The 25,539-nt window shown below is 40.7% G+C and overlaps 1 pseudogene; it reads right to left on the reverse strand.

The window, feature by feature from the left end:
* LOC103255967 overlaps positions 1-25,539 on the reverse strand; it is a 317,052-nt pseudogene that overhangs the window by 114,699 nt on the left and 176,814 nt on the right.

The raw sequence follows: 25,539 nt of genomic DNA on the forward strand, positions 1-25,539 counted from the left end.
CTGGAGAGCTGCGATTGCACAAAACATAGTCACAGGTGAAAGAGCAGGACCCAGCCCATAATGACCTGTGTGAATAGAACCCCAGGCAGAAGGAACAGAAAGTGAAAAGGCCCAAGGCAGGAGCTTTCTTGATATATACAAGGGAGTACAAGGAGGCCACTATGTCTAGAGAAAGTCAGCAAAGAGAAGAGTGAGCGCTGGAAGTGGGACTGCGCTGCTCTGAGGGAGGAGGGAAGCCTTCCTGGAAAGGGGGCTCTCCGCATCTGGGGGAAAAGTGGAGAAAAGGGAATAACTCCAAGGTGATTGCAACACACAGTGGGAAACATCAACTGGGACGACAGGGCATGGTAGTGGAGACAGCAAGAACCTGTCAGTTTCAGGAACTTGAAGGACAGCTAGATGCCAGGGGCAGAGAAAGCAGGCTCAGGCTCATCTCTTCCTCAGGGCCCAAGCAGCTGAATGAGCAGAATTGTGATCCATGGGAGGAAGGGAATCAGACCTCAGTCATATCATGCCCAGTATGGGGTGGACGGGCAGAACGGTTGCTGGACCCTGAGGCTATAGTTCTGGGGAGAAGCCCAAAGAGTGGTTGGGTGGATGGCACATAGAACACAAGCTCAGATCAGACCCCTTGGCTGGAGTCTAGCGAGGAAAGGGCCGGAACCCAGTACTGTGTCTGGGCTTGGAAAATGCAGAGGCCCATGGCAGGGGCCGTGGAGAAGCACCCAGCAGGGAGCAGGAGAACCTGGGGGCCCAGCAGGGAAAGGATTCCAAGATCAAGAGAGTCCCGGCCACTTCATGTTGCTGACAGGCTGGGTGACGAGGGGACGAAAGAAATGACTGAACTGACCATTAGCGACCTTGGAGAGGACCGTGTCCATGGATTATGGCAGAAAGGCTCCACTGCACTAGAGTCAAGAAAAAGAGTGAAGAGGGGTTAAATGGCAATAGGACAGCCAGGATAGACTTGCCTTCGAAGCACTGGGCTTTACAGGAGCCAACAGGATGCCTGGAGACACGGGATACTGACAGAAAAGACTGATGGACGGTGAAAAATAAATTATGCAGGAGAGGACTGTGGGGTCTGGTGCCAGAAGTGGCTGGCCTTGGTTTGGAGTAGGAAATCCCCCAAGTAACGGGCAGGCAGGATGCACTGGGTGGCCACACAGTAACTGCTGGTGGAAGCTCCCACATAGTGGCCTTTATTGTATCTTGGATGGAAACAGGGTCATCTTCCTCAAGGAAGGGAAGGGGGTGCTGGAAGTTTGAGAGCGAGGAAAAGGCTCATGTCACAGTGCCTAGACAAGGAAGCCCTGCCCCCACTTTAGTTATGCCCCCAAATAATTTTGAAAATTATTTTAATTTTCATGCATATTAAGTTATTATGTAAAATTTTCCATCCTAATTTAAAATAGTTCCCAAGAATGTAATTGCTAGTACATATTGACACTGTTACACAAAAGCATTCCATCATTCTTTCAAATGCAAACACCACAACTCAGCTAAAAATACATACAAAGCTCCTTTCAGTTGTCTGAAGGCAGGAGGGCACACTGGCCCCTGTGTGGGACTGGCTCGCAACCCTGGGAAGCCAGCCCAGGAAGAGCTGACCCCCCGCAGATCAGGAGAGAGAGGCCCACTAAGGCTGGGCAGGTGGGCACGGGGAAGGCTGCATGCTCCCTGAGCGTTCCAAGAGCTGAGCGAGTGAGATCGCAGTGGGCAGGGGAGACACATCCTCAGCTTAGGGCAGAAGCCCTACAAAAGGATCCTGGCCTACCCCAGTGCTCCTCCAAAACCAATGTGTGCAAGGGTCACCAGCACCTTGTCCAAATGCAGGGTCTGACTCAGGGATCTGAGAAGACAAGATACTGTTTTTCTACCAGCTCCAGCGATGGCGCTGCTAGTACCCAGACCCCATGTGCAGGTGAGTGACCATGTGGTTCAATGTGGTACATTCCTGTTTTTGATTCTGGAGCTCCTGTCAGTGCCCCACTGGGCTTCCTGGGTCTCACCTCCAAGTCGTTCGTCCTTGTCCATGACTCTGTTTCTTTGTGCCTGCGCTTGTACTTGTGCAGATCTTTCACTTGGCTACAAACCCGATAACTCAGGTCTGACAAAGAACTCTCTCTTCTTCCTTCTTATTAAATATTTATAATTGCAATTATGGGTTTTAATCCCAGAAACTATTTTTCTGTGCTGTGCTTCAATCTCCCTGTTTGTTTTTATAATGTATCCTTTGTTGTCCTATGTCTGTGGGACACGCTGTGATTAATCTCACAGACTACTGGTCTCCTAAATTTGTCACTTGGGTTTTGTGGGGTACCACAGAGCTGGGATCTGGAGGTGTGGTTGCCAGTGTGTGGACCACAGAAGGTGAAAGACCCTCACCCCTGGGCACTGCAGTGCCTCTCCAAGGCCACTCTCCCTGCAGAGGAGGTTCCCTGTGCACCACCTCTTGCAACTCACACAACCCCTCAGGACTGGGATCTGCACCTGGCTAATGGGATTACAGCATCTCTGTGCTACTCACATCTGTTTCTCTAACTCTGGGGCATCCCTAGGATGGCAGGGTGGCAGAGCAGGGATTCAAGACCAGACCCACCTTTTGAAGAACATGGATGTCAGCATCTACAACTGTGCATGTTATCACACCTCACTGTGATCCACTGGCCTGCCCGCCCCCCACCCCCACCATGTTATCTTACTCCTGAAATGTATTAGGAAAGAATGAGTTGAAATAAGTGAGACTGAGTGAAAGATGAAAAGCTAAAGCCCATGTGAAGTGCTTCACCGTTCATCCCTTTGTATGTGACCTTTCTTCTGCCAAGGACAGGACATCTGCCTAATACATCCCGTGGGGCATGCAGAGCCTCCAAGAGAACAAGGCCACTTTGGAAAATGACTTCCACATAAAGGCTGAACAACAGTTTAGACCGTGATGAGTACCTAATGTGTCAGCTAAAGGAAGCTCACAAGGTTATGTGCATAAATTACTGTTCTTTGAATTCAGCATCCAGGATGAGAAAAATAACATTTTAACTTGAAAATTGCCTCAATCTTCTTTCTGTTCAAGCAAATGAGCTTGAAAAGATAAGACTTGAATGGAGAACGACTGTCATGGAATTCTCAATCATTACGAGATTGTTTGAATTTCAACCAGGTCTTCAGAATAAAGCAGGAGTAGCCTGAGGACCCCCACAGAGGAAGACTTGTGCTTGGTTTCCACAGTTGCCTGTGTAGGGCTGGTGGATGGGGGGAGAAGAGGAAGCAGTGGAGGTGAAAGAAACTTCTCCAAACAGGTGAGGCATTCGCACTGGCCCACAGGAGAGTGGAAGGAGGGAGCTTCAAGCTTCCTGCTTCAGTCTGCATCTGCTTCAATTGCACTAAGTACTTATGAAGTATAATTACATTGGTTTAAAGCGTTAAGTATGGTTTCAATGAGCCACCATGAAAGATAAGCAAGGTCAAAATAAAGAACCAAGGAAGAAGGACATAGGAAAAGCTTAAAAGAACAAACCTACCTCTCAAAGTCCTGGGATACTGTCCACCAGCTGGCTTTGATCCGGTTGAAGCATCCACTGACTCTCTGTCAGGACTTGGAGAGGTAGACCCACCTACCAACTGGCTGTTTCCTTCTGAATATTGTGAGATTAGCAGTGGAATGATCCAACCGGTTATAGACCAAATCTTTGGAATTTCCTGCACTATGTGATGCTCTTTCTTGACCACTGGAATAAAGAAATTTCCAGAAAAAAGTCAAACAGCCTCTTACCTGTACTCCCAGCACATAGCTGACAGTGTGAGTGAATGGGAAACATCCCCAGGCTGAACACACACTGGGCAGACACCACCACCGAAGAAGAGACGGGCATTGCTTTGTCTCTAAACTTGATAGAGTGGGCAGGTTAAAGTAGGAAAATTTCAAGGCTGTAGGAAAAATTTTTTTCCTTCTTTTTTTCTTTTAAAGATGTGGGGTACAATTCAGGGTTAGCTATATAATTGGTCATCATACAAATAAAGTTGAGGCCTCTCATTGGTCCTCACTTCACCTGGTTTGAGATCAGGTACCCTTATTGATAATGTGTACCCCTCCACCCCCGGCAGTATCTACCTACTGCCAATTCTTTTCTTATAGTATTGTGGTAAATGTTCAGAGTTTGTTTATGAGTGAGAACATGTTATACTCAGTTCTTTGTTTCTGTGATAGATCACTGAGTATTATAGAAACCATCCAAGATGCTGTGAAGTCTATATGTTTGTCCTTCTTTATGGTTGCATAATATTCTATCATGAATATGTACCACATTTTCTTTATCCAGTCCAGTTTTGATGGGGAGCATGGTTGGTTCCACGTTTTGGCTATTGTGACTAGTATTACAATAAACATAAAAAGCAGGTACTTTTTTTATAGAAAAATTTTAATTCCTCCAGATATATTCCCAGTATGGGAAATAGCTGGGTCACACAGAGAGTCAATTTCTAGTTCTTTTAGAAATTGCCAAACTGTTTTCCATAGAGGTTGAACTAGTTTGCATTCCAACCAGTAGTATAGAAGCATTCCCTTTTCTCCACATCCTCACCAGCATCTGTTATTTTTTGTTTTATTAATGATGGCTATTCTTACTGAGGCTTACTGCTTTCTTTTATGTTGCAGAAGCTTTTCAGTATACTGAGGTCCCACTTGTCTATCTGATGGCATGGGCATCTGGCGTTTTGATCAGGAATTGGTTGCCTACGCCAATTCCCATAAAGGTGTCTACTGCATTTTCAAAGATTCTTAGAGTTTGAGGTTTTACATTTAGGTCTTTGATCCACTTAGAGTTGATTCTTGTGTATGGAGATAGGTAGGGGTCCTGTTTCAATCTTCTGTATGTGATCAGCCAGTTTTCCCAGCATCATTTACTGAATAGGTTCTTCTCTCTCCAGTGATTGTGGGCGAAGGCTTTGTTGAATATGAGTTGGTTGAAAAATAGAAGTTTTGCTACTGGAATCTCTGTCCTGTTCCATTGGTTTATATGCCTGTTCTTATATCAATACCAGGCTATTTTATTGTAGCCTCAAAATACTCTGATAGTATGATACTTCTTGTTTCTTTTCCTGAGGATTGTTTTAGCTGTCTGTGGTCGTTTATGTTTTCATATGAATTTCTGTATTGTTTCCAGGTCTGAGGAGAATGATGTTAATTTAATGGCTATTGTATTGATCTGTAGATTGCCTTTGATAGGATGGACAGTTTAACAATATTGAGTCGTCCTATCCATGAGCATAGAATATATTTCCATTTGTTTGTCTTGTATTTCTTTGAGCATGTTTCGTAGTTTTCATTGTAAATGTCTTTCACTTCTCTGGTTAGGAAGATGCCAAGGTATTTCATTTTTTTTGTGTGTGGCAATTGTGAATGGGATTGTGCTTTTTATTTTTTTCTCTGTTTGTTGTTGCTGTATAAGAATGCAACGATCTTTTGCACATTTAATTTGTACCTTGAGACTTTATCCAAGTCCCTTAAAAGGTAAGGAGGTTTCTGAAAGATTATCTTGGATTTTTGAGGCATAGGGTTATATTGTCAGCAGAGAGATAACTTTACTTCCTCTTTTCCTATTTGGGTACCCCCAATCCTCCTGTCTAATTGCTCTAGCTAGGACTTCCTACACAATGTTTAACAGGAGGGGTGAGATGAACAGACTTGTCTTGTTCCAGTTTTTAAGGGAAATGCTTCCAGTTTCTGTCGATTTACAAATATGCTGGCTGTGGGTTCATCATAGATAGTGCTTACTATTTTGAGGTATGATCCTTCTATGCCTAAATGTTCAAGGATTTTTATAAGAAGGGATGCTGGATTTTATTGAAAGCTTCTTCTGTATCCAATGATATAATCATGTGGTTCTTGTTTTTACATTTGTTGATGCATTGAATTACATCTATGGTCTTGTAGATGTTTAATCAGTCCTGTATCTCAGGGATAAAACCTACTTGGTCATGGTGGGTGATTTTTGATATGTGCTATTGGATCCAATTTGCTAGAATCTTGCTGAGAAATTCTGAATTTATGTTCATCAGGGATATTGGTCTGTAGTTCTCTTTTTCTATTGGATTGTTACTCAGTTAGGGCATCAGTGTGATGTTAGCTTCATAAAATGATTTGAGGAGAGTTCTATCTTTCTCAATTGCCTGGAATACTTTCAGTACGATTAGTATCAACTTCTCCTTGTATGTTTTTGAAGAATTCCACTGGAAAGCCATCTGGTCCAGGGCTTTTTCTTGTAGGTAGCTTTCTTATGACAGAGTCAATTTCCTGGGTTTTTATTGGTCTATTTAGTGTCATAGTATCTTCTTGTTTCAGCCCTGGGAGGTTGTGCAATGTCAAAAAGTCCTCCATTTCATTTAGGTTATCAAGTTTGTTTCCATATACATGTGCATAATAATCCCTGATAATCCCTTGTATTTCTTCAGGGTCAATTGCGATTTGATCTTTTGTACTTCTAATTGTGTTTATTTGGGATTTTTCTTTCTTTTTCTTGGTCATTCTGGCCAGAGGTCCATCAATCTTGCTTATTCTTTCAAAGAGTCAGCCTTTTGTTTTGTTGATTTTTTTCTATGCTTTTGTCTTCTATTTCCCATATTTGCACTTTTACTTTAGGGATCTGGATTCTTCTGCTAATTTGCTGGTGGTCTTGTCTTTTCAGTTCCTAAGGTGATTTGTTATGTTGTAAACTTGTAATCTTTCCATTTTCTTGATATGTGTTCATAGAGATATAAATTTCCCTCTTAGAATTGTTTTCATGGTATCTCAGTGGTTTTGGTAAGATGTTTCTTCATTCTCATTTGTTTCCAGAAATCTTTTGATTTGTTTTGATTTCTGTGTTGACCCAGGAGTTATTCAGTATGTTGCTGTTTAGAGTCCATGTCTTCGTGAGTTTTGGGGGAATTTTGTTGGTGTTGATATTAATTTTTATTCCCTGTGGTCTGAGAAAGTGCATGACAGTATTTTTGATCTTATAAAATTAGTTTATACTTGATTTATGGTTGAGGATGTGGTCAATCTTGGAGTACATTCCATGTGGTGAAGAGTAGAATGTATATTCTGTGGTTGTTGGGTGGTGTATTCTGTAGGTATCTATTAAGTCCATTTGATCAAGCATCAAATTGAGGTTCCAGATCTCTTTGTAGATTTTTAGCTTCAATGATCTATCTAGGGTTGTTAGTGGGGCATTTAAGTCCCCAGCTAGTAGAGTGTTAGTCAATATCTTTTTTTTAGTTACTTAGTAGTTGCTTTACAAATGCTGGTGCTCCTGTATTGGGTGCATACATGTTTAGGATAGATACTTCTTGTTGATGGATTGAACATTTCATCATTATGTAGTGCATTTGATATCTTTTTTAAAAAATTTTTGATAGATTTAAGATTGTTTAGTCTGATATTAAGATAGCAACTCCTGCCAAAAAGAAAAAAACAAACATTCTCATTACAAAGTGGGCAAAAAAAATGAATAGACACTTCTCAAAAGAAGACATACGAGCAGCCAACAGATACATGAAAAAATGTTCAGCCTCACTAATCATCAAAGCAGTGCAAATTAAAACTACACTGAGATATCTCCTAACTCCTGTCACGATGGCCATCATCAATAACTCAAAAAACCACAGATGCTTGAAAGGATGTGATGAAAAGGGAACACTTCTACACTATTGGTGGGAGTGTAATCTAGTACAGCCTCTGTGGAAAACTGTGTGGTGATTCCTAAAAGATCTAAAAATCAACCTTCCATATGACCCCGCAATCCCTCTATTGGGAATATACCCAGAAGAATTCAAATAAAAAAGATAACTGCACATATATGTTTATCACAGCATTGTTTACAGTAGCAAGAATATGGAACCAACCGTGGTGCCCATCAAAAGAGGACCAGATTTTAAAAATGTGATACATATATAATGGAATATTATGCAATCATAAAGAACAAAATCATGAACTTCATAGAAACTTGGATAAATTTAGAGTCTGTAATACTGAGTGATCTTTCACAGAAACAAAGAACTGAGTATCACATTTTCTCACTCAAAAGTGGACCTTGAATAATTATCGTAATAATATGAGAGAATGATTGACAGTAGTGGAAACTATCGAGAGGGGCCTGGGAAAGCGGGTTTGGCAGTAGTGGGAATCTGCCGGGGGAAGGGGGAACACACATCATCAGCAAGGGTATCTGCATAATGAACATTTGCATACTTCACCCTGAATTGTACCCCACATCTTTTTTAAAAAAATGTGCTTATCCCTATCATGAGATTCTTATAAAGATTTTTCTTTGTTTTCTTTTCGTTTTTTTTTTTTTTTTTTTTTTTTTTGAGTTGGAGTCTCACTCTGTTGCCCAGGCTAGAGTGCAGTGGCACACACATGGCCACCCCAGTGTCAACCTGCTGGTCTCCATCTGCTCGGCTCCAATGATCCTTCCACTTCAGCCTTCCAAGTCCAGAACTATAGGTGTCTGCTACCATGCCTGGCTAATTTTTAATATTTATTGTAGAGAAGAGGTCTCTCCAAGGTGTCCAAGCTGGTCTCAAGCCTTCGGGCTCAGGCAATTCACATGCCTCAGCCTTCCAATGTTCTGGGATTACAGGCTGAGCCACCGAGCCCAGCCTGGTTGTTTCCTCTTTTAACTTTTGGGTTGATATATGTGTATGTTTTCAAGTTTGCTGTTGCAGTGTATTCTCTGTTGATTCTGTGTTCCCTTGGAAAGTGTATGGTCATTGTGTTTTTTTTTTTCCTGTTTTTAATACCTTTTAAAGCATCTCCTGTAGAGCTGGTCTGGAAGCTACATAATCTCTTAGGGATTGGATGTCTAGGAAGGATTTTAATTCTCCATCACTGATAAAACTGAGCTTGGCTGGGGAGGAAATTCTTGGTTAAAATCATTTATCTCGAGGACTCTGAAAATTGTACTCCAATTCCTTTTAACCTGTAGTATTTCGTATTTCTGCCAATAGGTCTGCTGCTATTCTGAATGGTCTGACCTTTCTCTCATGCTGCCTTTAGGATTTTCTTTTTTACCTACTTTGGGTAGGCGAATTACTATGTGTCTAGGGCTTGTTTTTCTCATTTGAGGTCTTGCGGGAGTTCTATATGTCTCTTGGGTTAGGATGGTTATATCTCTGGTGAGATCAGGAAAATTTTCTTGGCAATCCCCTGAATATATGCTCCAATGTGTTCTCCATTTCCCTTTCTTCTTCTGGGATACCAATCATGCATAGATTCATCCTCTTGATATAATCATATATATCTTGGAGGTTTTGTTCTCTCTTTCTGAGTTTTCTTTCTATGTTTTCTACAGATTGGGTTAATTTCATGTTTTTGTCTTCAAGCTCTGAGATTCATTTTTCTGCTTGATTAATTCTGTTTTCCATGCTTGTCATCTTGTTATTTGTTCCCTAGCTAAAATTTTTTATGGCCAAAATCTTTGTTACAAGTTCTTCCAGTTGCATCTTCTCTTTCTTGAATCTTATTCACTCTTTACAACCATTCCCTAATGCCTGTTGTATTCTGGGGCCAGTCATTGGTGGCTTCCAGTGTTTGGGCCCTGAGGTCTGAGTTTTCAGGTGTCTTCTCTTTGGTACACAGGGAATGACCTGTGTTCTTCCATTTATTTTTCCTTATTTGTGACAGATCTCTTTCTTTCCCCTTTAGTTCCATTATTCAGTGGCAGAGGGAGGGGCTTTCACTTCTGATGTTTGTTCAGCCCTCTATTCTTTCCTGATCTGACCTGAATTTGTCTATTTTGAAACAGGGTTGGAGGTTTGCTGTGCCTTGGAGTTTTGAGAGTTGAATAAGGTGGAGGATGAGCAGCTAGGATTCAGAAACTACTTGAAAAGCTCAATGTTCACTGACTGGAGTGTGGGTTCCCTGAGACTCACTCCCTACCATTACTCTATACAATGATGCAAGGGGTATGTGTGTGCACATGCTGAGTCCAAGATACTATAACAGCAGTGAGGAGAACAGAGAAAAGTAGAAAGAAATAGGATGGACAAAAATAATGAAATAAATTAAAAAAAAAAATAGTAAAACAGGAGAGCTTGGGAAGATGGCAGCTGTCAGTTGGACTATGCAAGTCCCAGTGTGAGTGAGGGTTTGAAAAATTGTGTGTACAAGCTGGTGAGCAAGTGAGCATGGGAGTAGCTGACTCAGTGAGAGCTAGGGAGCTAGTGGCCGGGGATCTCCTGGTGTAGCAGCTGGTGCCACAGTTGCTGGGCTTGGGCCCTAGAGATTACCAAGATGCAGAAGCCAAGTGCCATTTTCTTTTGCTTCTTTTTTTTATAATCAGCAAATCTCTTCCTGGGAAAAAAATGTTGGGATAGACTGTCTCAGTGGGGGCTTGAGAGCAAGTCACCAGGCCCCTGGTACAGTAGCTGGTGCTGCTTCTCTGCTTGGTCTCTGGCTCTTTCCAGATCACAGAAGCTAAGCACCAATTTTTTTTAAATGGACAAAAGTTTTTCTGTGAAAAGTGGCAGGGAGAGACTACCACCCCAGGCTTTCCCTCACCATTGGCAGTAGAGACTGCCAACTCCAGCCTTTGCCTCACCACTTCAGTGCCTGGCAGGGCACTGACAGAAGGGGATACAGAGGGAGTCCAGAGGCAAAGTCCTATGGAAGAGAACAAGAGAAGAACTGCACAACCATCTTGAAGGTGGGACAGGAAAGTGCTCCGACTCACTCACCATGGAGCAACAAACCTGATCTCTGTGACTGGCAAATCAACTACTCAGGGATTGATTGTGACCCAGAGGGAACATACTGAAAGCACAAACTTCAGAGGGACCTGACGAGTGCTGAGTTCCAGGTGCCCCATCCCCTACCCTGATCCAGAAGCAGGACAAAGGATGTGGCCAGAAAAGGATGAGGAAGGACTCCAAAGAGATCAGTGGGGAGTATGGGAGTGACCCAAACCCTCTCCTCCCCAGCAATCTGGACCCACATAGCTGGGCCACGACTGAGAGTGACAAACCTAGGTGCAGCCTGGACGTCAGTCACAATAGGAGAATTCCATTCCAGGATAGGCCTGGCTGGGGCACCCCCCCATGAGTACATACCTGGGGAGGAGAAAATCCCACACCTCCCCACCAGAGAGCTCCCTGACCATACCAGAGTGGGAGGAGAGGATTGCAGCTCCACACACCTCCACTGGCTCTTCTCCTTCCCTGTTCTGGACACTGAGAAGAGAGTGAAAAAGGTGGAAGCTCTGCAGGAGAGACCTGATTAAAGGAACAATTACAGAGCCTGCCACAAGTCTCTTTCTTTTTTTAGTTTAAAAAAATTTTTAACCTATTTTAAAATTTTTTAAATTCTTTGACTGTTTGTTAGTTCATCTATTTTAAAAATATTTTTCCTTTGTGAATGAATGTGCATGTGAGGGTTGATCTGCATTCCTCAAATATTTTTTCGTTTTCTGTTTTTTCTTTTATTTGTCATTTTCTGTTTACATGCTCATCTTTCAATTTTGTTGTTATTGGTAGGTTTTTGTTCTTTTGTTATTCTGAGTTTTTTATTTCTATTTTTTATGGTTTAAGGTGTGTGTCACTGTATGTGTGAAGGTATGATCTGAATTCCTTTTTTGTTTTTGGTCTTTCTATTTTTCTTCTCTATTCACTTTGTGCTAGGTGTGTGTGTGTGTGTGTGTGTGTGTGTGTGTGTTTAGTTTTCTTGGTTTTTTGTTGTTGCTGTTTGTTTTGTTACACTTAGTTGTTATTCCAGTTTGTTTTGGGATGTATGCCTGTGTGTGTTTGTTTATGTGTGTGTGTGTTCAATTGTTTTTTTAATTGGTTTCTGCTTTGCTTCATCATATAGAGTGATGGTGGGTCCTGAGTCTCAGGGAATACATGCCACAATAAGTGAACACTGCAATTTGCAAGAAGTTTCTGAATCCTAGCACTCCATACCTTACATTACTTGAATTTCAAAAACTACAAGAGACAGCAAAGTTTCCCATCCACCATCCTATTTCAATAAAGAATAAATACAGAGCCCAGATCAGGGAAGAATCAGGACTGAGCAAACATCAGAAGGGGAAGTCTCTCCCATTAACACTATATAACAGAACTAAAGAGAAATAGAAGAGATCTTTCACAAAGGAGGAAAAACCAAAGGAAGACCACAGGGAATTTCAAGTGTACCAAAGACAAAACTGAAAAATCAGACCTTGGTGCCCAAACAATGGAAGTTACCAAGACTGGCCTTAGACTATGACAGGGATTAGGGAATGGATGGAAAGAGTAAATACGAGTCAAGAAAGACAAGCTGCAGCTGGGTTCGGTGACTCTGCCTGTAATCCCACGCCTTTGGGAGGCTGAAGTGAGTGAACTGCCTGAACCCGAGGGTTCAAGACCTGCCTGGGCAGGCGAGACCTCATCTCTACAATAAATCAAAGACAATTAGCCGGGCGTGATAGTGCGTGCCTATAGTTCCAGTTACTTGGAAGGCTGAGGTGGAAGGATCGCCAGAGCCCAGAAAGTCAAGGCTGCAGTGGCCGGGAGCAGCCACTGCACTCCAGTCTGGGCGACAGAGTGAGACTCCAACTCAAAAAAAAAAAAAAAACGAAGGAAAGAGAAGCTGCAAAACTGAAAGGACTTGCAACGGAGATTATGGCAATAAAAAATTTCATCCAGGAAAGAAATAACAAGATAAGCATGGAAAGCAGAATTAATCTAGCTGAAGAAAGAACCTCAGAACTTGTAGACCAGAACACAGAATTAACCTAGTCTGTAAAAAACACAGAAAGAAGACTCAGAAAGAAAGAACAAAACCTACAAGAGGTACGGTTGTATAAATTGGCCAAACCTAAGCCTGTTTGGTATCGCAGAAAAAGAAAGAGAAATGGAGAACAACTTTGAGCAGGTATTCCAGGAGGTAATCCAATAAAACTTTCCCCATCTCACCAGAGATATGACCAGCCAAGCACAAGAGATATAGAGAACCCCCACAAGACATCAAATGAGAAGACCAACCCCTAGACACATAGTAATTCACCTACACAAAGTAGGCACAAAAAAAAATCCTAAAGGCAGCAAGAGACAAAGGTCAGACTACCTACCAGGGAAAACCAATCATACTAGTAGCAGACCTATCAGCAGAAACACTACAAACAAGAAAGGACTGAAGCCTTTTATACAAAGTCCTCAAAGATAAACAATTTCAACCAAGAATTTCCTATCCAGCCAAACTCAGCTTCATCAGTGATGGAGAATTAAAATCCTTCCCAGACATCCAATCCCTAAGAGATTATGCAGCTTCCAGACCAACTCTACAGGAGATGATTAAAAAAGGCATTAAGCACAGAAAAAAGAAAAAAGAATGACTACACACTTCCCAAGAGAACAGCAGATCACAGAATCAACAGAGAATACAGTGCAACAAGAAACTTGAAAACACACACATACATCAACCCCAAAGTCAAAAAGAAACAAGCAATGAAAAAACTTTATAAGAACCTCAAGACAGGGATTAAACAATCGCATTTCAGTAATCAGCCTGAACGTGAATGGACTAAATGCACCACTGAAAAGACACAGAATGGCAATCTGGAGAAGAAATCATGGCCCAATTATTTGCTGCTTCCAGGAGACTCATCTCACTACAAGGGATGCACCCAGACTCAAAGTTAAAGGATGAAAAAGGAGTTTCCAGGCAAATAAGTCACAAAAGAAGGCAGGAGTTGTGATCTTAATATCATACAAAACGACCTTTAGGCTATCAAAATTTAAAGAGATGCAAAAAGACACTACATAATGATAAAATGTTCAATTCATCAACAAGAGATATCCATCCTAAACATATATGCAACCCAACACAGGAGTGCCACCATTTGTAAAGCAAATACTAAGTAAACTAAAAAAAGATATTAACTCTAACACTATTATAGCAGGGGACCAGAATACCCCACTAACAGTCCTAGATAGATCACTGAGGCAAAAAATCAACACGAAGATCCAAAAATCTGAACTTGACACTTGACCAAATGGACTTAATAGATACCTACAGATTACTGCACCCAAGAACAACAGAATATACATTCTACTCATCACCACATGGAATTTACTACTAGACTGATCACATCCTTGGCCATAAATCAAGCAAAAACAAATTCCATAAGGTTGAAATGTTGCCATGCACATTCTCAGACCACAGTGGAATAAAAATAAATATCAACACCAACAACATTTCCCCAAAGCCCACAAAGACAAGGACATTAAACAGCATAATATTGAACAACTACTGGGTCAACACTGAAATCAAAGCAGAAATTAAAAGATTCCTGGAAACAAATGAAAATGAAGAAACATCTTACCAAAACTGGGATGCCATGAAATCAGTTCTAAGGGGAATTTATATCTCTACGAGCACACATCAAGAAAATGGAAAGATCACAAGTAGAGAGCCTAAAAGTCATCTAAGGGTGCTGGAAAGATCACCAAAATCCCAACTTTAGCAGAAGAATCCAAATCACAAAAATAAGAGCCCAAATACAGGACATAGAAGACAAAAATATCATAGAAGACATCAACAAGACAAAAATCTGTTTCTTTAAAAGAATTAACAAGATTGATGGACCCCTAGCCAGAATGACCAAGAAAAAGAGAGAAAAAGCCCAAAGAAACACCATCAGCAATACAAAAGATCAAATCACAACTAACTCTGAAGAAAAACAAAAGATTAGAGATTACTATGTACACCTGTATGGAAACAAACTTGATAACCTAAATGAAATGGAGGACTTTCTGACATCACACAACATCCCCAGGTTGAAACAAGAAGACTAAATAGACCAATAACAACAGAGGAAATTGACTCAGTCATAAAAATATTATCTACAAAAAAAAAAAAAAGCCCTGGACCGGATGGCTTTCCAGCAGAAGCCTACAAAATATACAAGGAGGAGCTGATATCAATCCTATTGAAAGTATTCCAGTCAATTGAGAAGGTTGGAATTCCCCCCAAATCATTTTACAAAGCTAACAACACACTGACACCCAAACCAGGAAAAGATCCAACAAATAAAGAGAACTACAGATCAATACCCCTTATGAACATAGATGCAAAAATCCTCAATAAGATTTTAGCAAATTGGATCCAAAAACACATCTCAAAAATCATCTACCATGACCGAGTAGGCTTCATCTCCAGGATGCAGGGTTGTTTCAACATTTGCAAGACCATAAATATAATTAAATACATCAACAGATATAAAAACAAGAACCACATGATTATATCATTAGATGTAGAAAAAGTTTTTGATAAAATCGAGCATCTCTTCTTGATAAAAACCCTCAAACACCTAGGCATAGAAAGAATATACCTCAAAATACTAAATGTCATTTTAAATAACCCACAGCTAACACATTGCTAAATGGACAGAAACTGGAAACATTTCCCCTTGAAAACTGGAACAAGACAATGCTGCCTACTCTCATACCTCTTGTTCAACAATGTGTTGGAAGTCCTAGCTAAGGCAATTAGACAAGAGAAGGAAATCAGGGGTATCCAAATATGAAAACAGGAAGTCAAGTTATACCTCTTTGCTGATGATATGATCCTAAACCTTGAAAATCCAAGAGAATCTGTCAAAAACCTGCTTGCACTGATAAAGGACATTGGCAAAGTCTCAAAATACAAAATAAATGTGAAAAAGACAGTTGCATTCCTATACACCAACAACAAGCAGTCAGAGACCCAAATAAAAAGCACAATTCCATTCACAATAGTCACTAAAAAAATGAACTACCTCGGCATCTTCCTAACCAGAGAACTGAAAGACCTTTACAATGAGAACTACAAAACACTGCTCAAAGAAATCAAGAAGACACAAACAAATGGAAAAATATCCCATACTCATGGATAGGAAGAAACAATATTGTCAAGATGTCCATCCTACCAAAGGCAATCTACAGATGCAAGGCAATAATCATTAAGTTACCAACATCATTCATCTCAGACCTAGAAATGACAATACAGAAATTCAGATGGAAAGATAAACGACCACAAAGAGTCAAAAGAGTTCTTAGCAAAAGAAACAAAGCAGGAACTATCACACTCCCAGACTTCAAACTTTACTGTAAGGTTACACTAATCAAAACAGCCTGGTATTGGTACAAGAACAGGCATATAGACCAATGGAACAGGACAGAGATTACAGAAGCAAAGACTCAATTTCTCAGCCAACTCATCTTTAACAAAGCCTCCAGCAACAACCACTGCAGATGAGACCCTAATCAGTAAATGGTGCCAAGAAAACTGACTTATCACATACAGAAGATTGAAACAGGACCCCTGCCTATCACCATATACAAAAACCAACTCTAAATGGATCAAAGACCTAAATGTAAACCTCAAACTGTAAGACTCTTAAAAAATGCAGGAGACACCCTTATGGAAATTGGATCTGGCAACCAATTCCTATTCAGAACCCTAAATGCCCATAACTTAAGACACAAGATAGACAAGTGGGACCTCATCAAACTAATGAACTTCTGCAAAGCAAAAGAAACCATCAATAGAGCAGGGAGTCAGCCCACAGAATAGGACATAATATCTGCCATCTGTATATCTAACAAAGGCCTAACATCTAGGATCTACAAGGAACTCAAATGCACCAAAAGGAAAAAAACAAACGGCCACATTAAAAAGTGGGTAAAAGGCATGATTAGACACTTCTCAAAAGAAGACATACAGGCAGACAACAGACACATGAGAAAGTGCTCAGCCTCACTCATCATCAGAGAAATGCAAATCAAAACTACACTGAGATATCACCTAAATCCAGTAAGAATGGCCCCCATTAATAAAACAAACAACAGATGCTGGAAAGAATGCAGAGAAAAAGGAATGCTTTGACACTGCTGGTGAGAATGCAAACTAGTGCAACCTCTTTGGAAGACAGTGTGGCAATTTCTGAAAGAACTAGAAATTGTCCTTACATATGACCCAGCTATTCCTCTTTTGGGAATATACCCAGAGGAACTCAAATCATTCTACAAAAAAAGATGCCTGCATACATATGTTTGTTGCAGCTCTATTCACAATAGCAAAAACACGAAACCAACCATGTTGCCCATCGAAGCTGGACTGGATTAAAAAATGTGGTACATATGCACAATGGAATATTATGCAGCCATAAAGAAGGACAAATATATGGACATCACAGCAACTTAGATGGATTTAGAGTTGATCATGCTCAGTGATCTATCACAGAAACAAAGAACAGAGTACCATATGTTTTCACTCATAAATGGACCATGAACAATTATTATAATACTATAAGAAAGGGATCGGCAGTAGTGGGAAACTATAAGAGGAGCGGAGGTAGGATTGCCAGTTGAGGGAAACTGCTAGGGGAGGGAGGGGCATACCTCATCAACAAGGGTACCTGCATAATCAATGCTTGCATACCTAACCCTGAATTGTACCCCACATCTTTATAATTTAAAATAAGAATTTAAAAAATCACTATCTTGAAAAAAGAAAAAGAGAAAAACAAAAGCAGAAACCAAAGCAAAAAACAACACACAGTACATACAAACTAAAACAAGCAGGAAACAAAACAAAAACAAACCAAAAAAAAAGCAAAACACAGAAAAACCAAACATGCAGATCACACAACCATGCCCAACACAAAAATGAAAGAAGAAAAAGAGAAAAATAATTTTAAGAAGGGGAAATACAAATCAAACCCCCACATATACATTCAGACACACATTAAATAAAAAAGAGAAGAACAAAAAACAAATTGAAAGATGAACACTCAAGTATTCACGTACATACATAAACAAAATCAAAAGCGAAAGAAGAAAGAAAAAGGAAAAGAGGATTGGAATGCAAACTGAACCCTCAAATACACACCCACTCACAAAGAAAAAAGAATAAAAAATCTAGGTACTAAGCACCCTCTTGTGGCAGGTTCTGTAATTTTTCCTCTCAACCCTTCTGCTGTCTCCTGTAGAGTTGTGGCCTCATTCACAATCTCCCCAGTGCATGGCCCAGGGAAGGAGGAGGGGGTGGTGGGGACAGGTGGAGCCCCAGTCCTTCCCTTCCACTCTCATATGGTCAGGGGGATGCTCTCTGGTGGGGAGGTCCAGGATTGTCTCCTCCCCAGGTACTAGTGAGGGGTATCCCAGTCAGACTTACCCTAGAATAGAGTTCCTCCTACCATGGCCGATGTCCAGATTCCACTTGGGTTTGTCCCTCTCAATTATGCCCCAGCAGCTCATTCTGATGTTCAAAGGATTTCTGGGAGGAGGGAACTTGATGAGCCCCAGACTCACTGCTGATCTCTTTGGGGGAGAGGTCTTCCTTATCCTTTTCTGTTCGCATTCTGTGTCCCACTGCTGAATCAGGGTAGGGGGTGGGGTGCCTGACACTCAGCACTCATCTTGTCCCTCTGAAGTTTGTGCTTTTGGGATATTTCCTCTGGGTCATGATCAATCCCCGAGTAGTTAACCTGCTAGTCAGAGAGAAGAGGTCTGTTGCTCCAATGTGAGCAAGTCAGAGCAATAAGTATTGGAGTGTTTGGGCCTGCATGTACCCACCTTCCTGAGAGTTAACAAAGAAGAGCATTTCACCTTATCTCCAATGCACTCTCAGTAAATACATTCAAAGAATCCTTGACTTCTCGGCAAACTGTGCCCAAATAATGGAGAGAAACGAATCCCCAATTCCTCCCTTTTCTTAGTAGTCATAAGGTTTAAATAATATAGTGTCAATGTAATCATAAGTCTTGTGGTTTTCAGAACTTTTGCATACTAATAACAATATGTAGTAATGAATGATGTATTAGGCTTTATTAACTCCCTTTACTCTATGGCTGCTGGAAGTTACTGATAAGTTGTGAGATACCTCTGCTAACCAGTGCTGGAAAATGTGGACCATACATGTCATTATTGACAAAATGTGGCTGTAACTTAAGTTCTATACAATGATCTGCCAGTAACATGATTAATGTATAGGTACCAACATACCTGAACTTATAAAAGTGGACTATAAACCCGGAAGGGTGAGGAGAGATTCTGCTCCCTAGATCCAAGTTCAGAAATAAACTTCTTTCTAGCAGTTCCCTGCCTCTCAATGTATTGGTGTCAAGGGTTAGCAGCCAAGCATTACTCAGACTGAAACACTTCCACTTATGAATCCAAGAGAAGTCAGGAAATTAAAGGAGAATAAAGAATCATTAAAGAAAAAGCATAATAAATGGAAAGCAAATGAAATGCTGGCAATAAGTTCAAGTTCATCAATCATCACAATAAATGTAATCATGTTAAACTATTCTCTTAAAAGGCAGAGATTATCTACTTTGAATTTTAAAAATCCATTTGCATGCTACTTTAAAAATGTCATTAAAGAAGTGATTTTTAAAAAACAATAATTTTAAAGACTGAAAATAGAGGAATGGAAAATGATAAAACAGGCAGAGACTCAGAAGAGGTGAAGAGAGATCTTACACAAGGTAAAAACAACAAAAATAACAGCAACAAATAGTCTGGGAAGTGACATTGACAATGAACCTTCAACATCTTACACAATCACAGAGTAAACAACACAAAAATACACTGAAGTATAGAGAAATAGATCATTCCATATAGTGATCTGCTCTACCAGAACAGATTGATCAGAGAAGTGATGAGTGAATCTAGAGAAGGTCTAACAGCCCAATGACATGCATGTATGTACAGATACATAAAGAACTCTGCTCACATGCACATGAGGAAGTGTGAACATTTTATCCTCTTTGCCTCACAATTTCTTGCTTGTTTACTGTTAAGAAATAAAACATTCTAGGTAAATGTGAAGTTCTCAGTTCCTCCCCGAAAGCCCAGGAATGTTTCCATCCTCCCCTCTCCTGAGGGAACTATCCTCAAGAATTTGGGTCAATCTGTTTTTGCAGTGGCACACTGTGGAAAGGACTGAGGTAGGGGGACCCTGGTTCATGTATGGCATGGCATAAATGGATTGACCCAAATTCATGAGGATAGTTCCCTCAGGAGATGGGAGGGCAGAAATGATCCTGGGCTTGAGGGGAGAAACAGAGAACTTCACATTTACCTAGAATGTTTTATTTCTTGACAATAAACGAGCAAGAAACCTTGAGGCAAAGGAGATAAAATGTTTACATTTTCTCATTCAGGGTGGTGAACATAATGAATATTTGTTTATTTGTTGTACTCTCTGATTCACTTTTTTTTAAGTTAAAAGTTAAGTAGCTATTAACATTTGTGGAACAAAAATGTGAAAATTGTCCTATTTTAGAAAATAGAACATCACAAACTGTCAACAACAGGGCATCTCCAATTCAGTACCAGAAAGGGTTTGAGCCCTGATACCCAAAGCCTCCCCAGAAGGTAGGATTTCCAGTTGTGACCACGGGGGGCCAGAAGGAAGAGTAGGTCAAGAAGACACAGTCTAGAGCTCTGTGGCCACACCATGTGGCCTCATCAGGCTCAGACTGTTTCATCTGACAACAAGGGTGAGGGCACAGGCTGACCTTTCTGTCTGAGGAGCCAAGAACATGGGTAAAGGCATCTCTGCCAGGGGTGCCAGGTGGTCTGGGGTGGGCAGAGATAGAGCCTGCTGAGCTGAAACTGGGGAATTTCACAACAGTCAAACTACTTCTCTAACTGGGGGATTCACGAGGAAATAACAAAAGCCACAGAATTAAATCAGGATTATCAAAACCCAGACACTAGAAAGAGGACAGCATCCAGGCAAGTAGATGCAGCTTCCTGGGCAGAAATCATGGATTCCAGCCTGTGATTGAGGGATGCAGATTCTCAGGCCTGTGTAAGGCCAGTACTGCATGAGGGACACATGCTGCGGAGCCTGGCCTGCCCTCTTCACATGGCCAGTCCTGCCACCCCAGGTCTTATGGTTCCTCTGTTCCAAATCTGATATAAGGTGGTGGAATGTCTTGGCAGCCCCTTTATACAGACTGTTCTATGGGGGTGGAGGAGGGTCCTTGGGATCACAAGAACAACAGAGAACTCCACCAGGCTCTTGTCCCTGGAACCTCAGGTGTTTGTGGCAAGACCCCAGCTTCTCATGTCCATGCCATGTCCTGCCTTTACCTGACAACATCAGGGCTCAGAGCTTCCTCCCAGAGCTTAGCAGTCAATATCAGAACTTTCAAGAAGGGGCCTTCTGCCCTGTCAAAAGCCTGTGACATACTTGTGATCCCACATCAAGAGTTTAAAATCCTGCCTAGACCAACAAGCAGCCACACTGGCTGCCTGGGAAGGCTCTTACATGTGCAGGGAATAAAGACAGAAGCTTGTCTGTTGGTGTCCCGCAATTTTCTTTAAAAAGTAGTAAAAAAACAGTCTTTTCCGGGAGAGGTGGAAGCTCTGGCATCGAAGACATGCTATGCTCAGTGGATGCGACCCTCATCCCTACCTGCAGTCTGGACTCTGCCCACGTTATGTCCTCCACACCTGTGAGTGTGGCAAAGGGGCAGGTTCTGTCTCTGTCTCCTTGGGAGGAAAGGGTGAGCCCAGATCATGTCCAGGCTAAAGCTGGGCTCCCAAGACAGAAACATACAACTTACCATTGTGGTGGTAAATGGGATGTTATCAATCATCACAAGGACGACACCAAGGCTGAGACCCACATTGTTAGGATGATGGCAGCCACAAGGCCCTGATCCTCAGGGACCATCTGGAAGAAATACATAATAGCAGTTGCATTGTTAAATCACACGCACTAAGCAACTGGATTCTATGACATATGAGGCTCAGAAGGGTGTCAAGGGTTGTTTCTTCTCCTTCGCACACATGGCAACACCAAGGCTGCAACAGGCATGCAGACCAGGACCACACTCACACCGGGGCCTCAGGTGGCTTTCCACAAGTAACTGGGGGAGCAAATACCAGCCACAGCCCAGCCAACTAGCCTCTCACACACATCAAGAGTGACTCCGCCCCTCCACATCTGGTGACTATACACAATGCTCACAATGACTCAGTTGGCAGCAGAGCCCTGGGGTTGGGACGCCTGCAACAGTCATTTACTGAGACTGGCATCAGCTGTTCACCTTCTTGGACAGATTTTAACTAAAGGGTAACAGCAAAATACTAGGCATCTTAATTATATATTATTTGGAAAAAGTCTCCCTTCATCTCTCAGCCACACAGGAAAAAAAAGTTCCCTGTTGTACCTTTTTACATAATTAATATGACCTGCTCTTACGAGATTTTTTTAAAAATCAAAGAACAGTGATTTTCTATTATGGCATTTATTGTACCTTTACTATTAGCAAAGCAGTCTGTTCTCCCACATATTCTATTAAGTGGAGATGGGCCAGTGCCTAGAAGAAAAAAATGTATGGCAAGAATCCATTAAAAACAGAGAATATATGTAAAATATTTTCAGTCTTTAAAGTGAAAATAAGTGAACATAAGGTGGGCCCACTCTCTCGCTTCTTTTAAAAGATCAGAGTCAAATACACATTCTATAAATAATTTACTAGCATTTATGCACAATGAAGATTCATGGAGAAAAAAGTTCAATGGCAGAGGCAGAAATTCTTCATTGATTGGAGTTCATGTTCGTGCAACCTTTAAATGTGAATGGAAGGCAATCTCTTTACTTTGAGATCTGAGCATAGGGCATTATCCCGTCAGACGTGATGAAGTGCCACTCCATATAGATGGTCTTTCAAGTAACTGCATTTCCAATTTCTGTTTAAAATTAAATATTACAGTTAGACTTTTAAAAGAATTTTTTAAATGCACAGATTTTCTAAACTTCAAAGAAAGGAAGGTAAGGTCTATTTAACTGCAGCATGTAACTATTTTCACAGTGTCAGACAGATTGAGAAAACTTTCCAAAGAAAGGCAGGATAGAATAGAAAAAAATAAAATGAAGCGCGGGAGCCACTCTGTTCAGCAGCCACAGTGGCCCCACCACAACAGGTCTCAGAGATTCAAGGTGGACCGGGACAGGAAGGCCCAGGAGGGAACACATGTGGTGCTCAGCTGCCCCATCTCAGGGGAGGATGGCCTTTTCACTGTGATGTGACCATGCTGCTAGACTATATATACTAAAAACAACAGCATGACCATGTTTAAGAACCCAATTCTCAGCTGCTGCTGATAGCCAGTCTTCATGTAAAAGCTGTAGAGTCCAAATTCTGGGCCTTCAATCACAATTCTCCATCAAGTTTGCTTTTATATCAAGTAAATCACAGAATAATCTATTTAGAACAGGGTTTCTCATCCTCAGTGTGGTAGACATTACAAGCCGGATCATTCTTCTATGTAAGTTCTGACTTGTAAATAGTAAGATGTTGAGCAGCATCCCTGGCCTCTACTAGACACCAATAAAACCTACCCCTCCACCAGTGTGACAACCAAAAGTGTCTCCAGATAGAGCCAATATCCCTCTGGGCAGGGGGTCAATCACCCCCTGTTATGAATTATGAGTTTGTCATAATCCAAATTTCATTAAACAAAATTTTGTTTGAAAAAAACTAAATGTAGCCAGTCATATCTTTTATGTTGTTAGATACCATCATCTGATAGAAAAATCAGAAATAAAAACCAGATTAAAATATTTTAATCGGGTTTAGGTCTCTGATTTTTCATTAAGAGAGATGATTTAACTATCTATGCCCTCTCCTCACACATAGAATATTGGGTGCATATTTTGATGTGTGCATATAGGCAACTGCATTTATATATCAGTGTCATATAATTATTTAAAATAGTATGACAGATAGTATAAGAAGGCAAAATAAAATCTTCAAAAAACTTGAACAATGCAACTAATAATTCAACTCAAAATAACCGATCAACTTTTTTCTAAGCCAAAATATAAGAAAAATACAAATATCGTGTACTCTTTTATAAAATGACAAATGAAATTATGTAGCATACCTCTCTATCAAGCCTAATATTATAAATATACAATATATATGTTACATTTCACAAGTTAAAATTTATGTGTAGTTGAAGATTACAGACATTATCACCTCCATCAATTTATATACTGAAAAGATTATTGTGTAATATAAATCATTATATGGGATATCGTTATTCTTCTGTCACAGAAGTGCTGACTCAGCAATGATTTGATACCCTTGTCCCACCGAAATAAGCCAATACAATAAATCATTTCTATTACTTCTTACAAAATGATGAATTAGGAAAACTAAGGGTCCCTTCTGCAGCCGAATAAATAGACCCTGGATAAAACATACTTTTTATAGGACACCCTGCATTAGTAAGACAATGGAAGGTTTTTCAAGAAATCTCTCTCTCCAGGAAAATTGTTTCCTGCAGCTAGCTGGGAGCTATAAGACTTGGTTGGCAAAAGAGGAATGTATTGTGTTAAAGCTTGAGGCTGGTCAAGGACTGAAGTCAGAGGAGCCGTGAGCATCTGTGAGGTTGTGGGCTCAAACAATGTTTCTCACAGATCCTTGAAGCACACTAAAATTATCCCCAGGCATCCAGCAGAAGCAGACACAAGAGGTTTCTAGAAGAAAGCAACCCAAATGTAGGTGCTCAGGAGTACCACAGATTAAGTCATAAGAGTATAGTCTAGGATCACCAAGGACACAAGAAGACAAGCCACATGAATGAGAGCAGAAACAATCAAAAAAGATTTAGACAGACCCCAAAACCGCATCACTGAGAATTCGAGATACAGGATATAAAAGAGAAATTTTGTTTAAAGAGCTAAGTGTTAACGAGTCTAAAAGGACCAATTGCCATTGACTCTAGATGAGAATAAAAGTTGTCTTCTCTAGATTCACATTAAACCACTAAAAATACCAAAAGAATATAAAACTGACAGAAAAGGGAAAATAAAATTTTAAATAATCAAATAATCAAGAAAGAAGATTGAAAATAAAATATAAAAGGGAGAACTGATTTGAAAAAAGATGGCAAGTTTAAACCCAAATGTATCAGTAATGCAATTTTACATGCAAATGGGATAAATATTTTACTTAAAAGATGGAGACTGTCAAACTGAATTAAAATATAAAACCACAATAGATAAAATTATTGAAAGACATTTAAAACATGAAGGTGCAGAAAATTTGAAAGTTAAAAGTTAGAAAAATATATAACAAGTACATTTTAATATATAGAAAAGCTTTGCAACTGTTTTTGTTTATCAAAGAGGTAACAATTGTTTTCCCTTTCCTTCCTTCCTTTCTTCCTTCCTTCCTTCCTTCTTTCTTTCTCGGTTGCAGTGTACTAGCACAATCTTGGCTACCATAGTCTTTACCTCCTGGGCTCAGATAAATCTTCCAGCTCAGTTTCCTGAGTAGCTGGGACTACAGGTGTGCACCACCATGCCTGGCTCATTTTTTAAATTTTTTGTGGAGACAAGATCTTGCTATGTTGCCCAGGCTGGTCTCAAACTCATGGGCTCAAGCAATCCTCTCACCTTGGCCTCCCAAAGTGCTGGGATTACAGTTGTGATCCACTTGACCCAGTACAAAGAGTTAACAGTTATAAATTCATATACACCTAACAACTCTCTCCCCTCTCTCCCCCCACCCC

Source organism: Carlito syrichta, unplaced genomic scaffold, assembly GCF_000164805.1.
Source record: "Carlito syrichta isolate Samal-C Ts95f unplaced genomic scaffold, Tarsius_syrichta-2.0.1 Scaffold288787, whole genome shotgun sequence".
In the NCBI taxonomy this organism is placed as follows: Eukaryota; Metazoa; Chordata; class Mammalia; order Primates; family Tarsiidae; genus Carlito; species Carlito syrichta.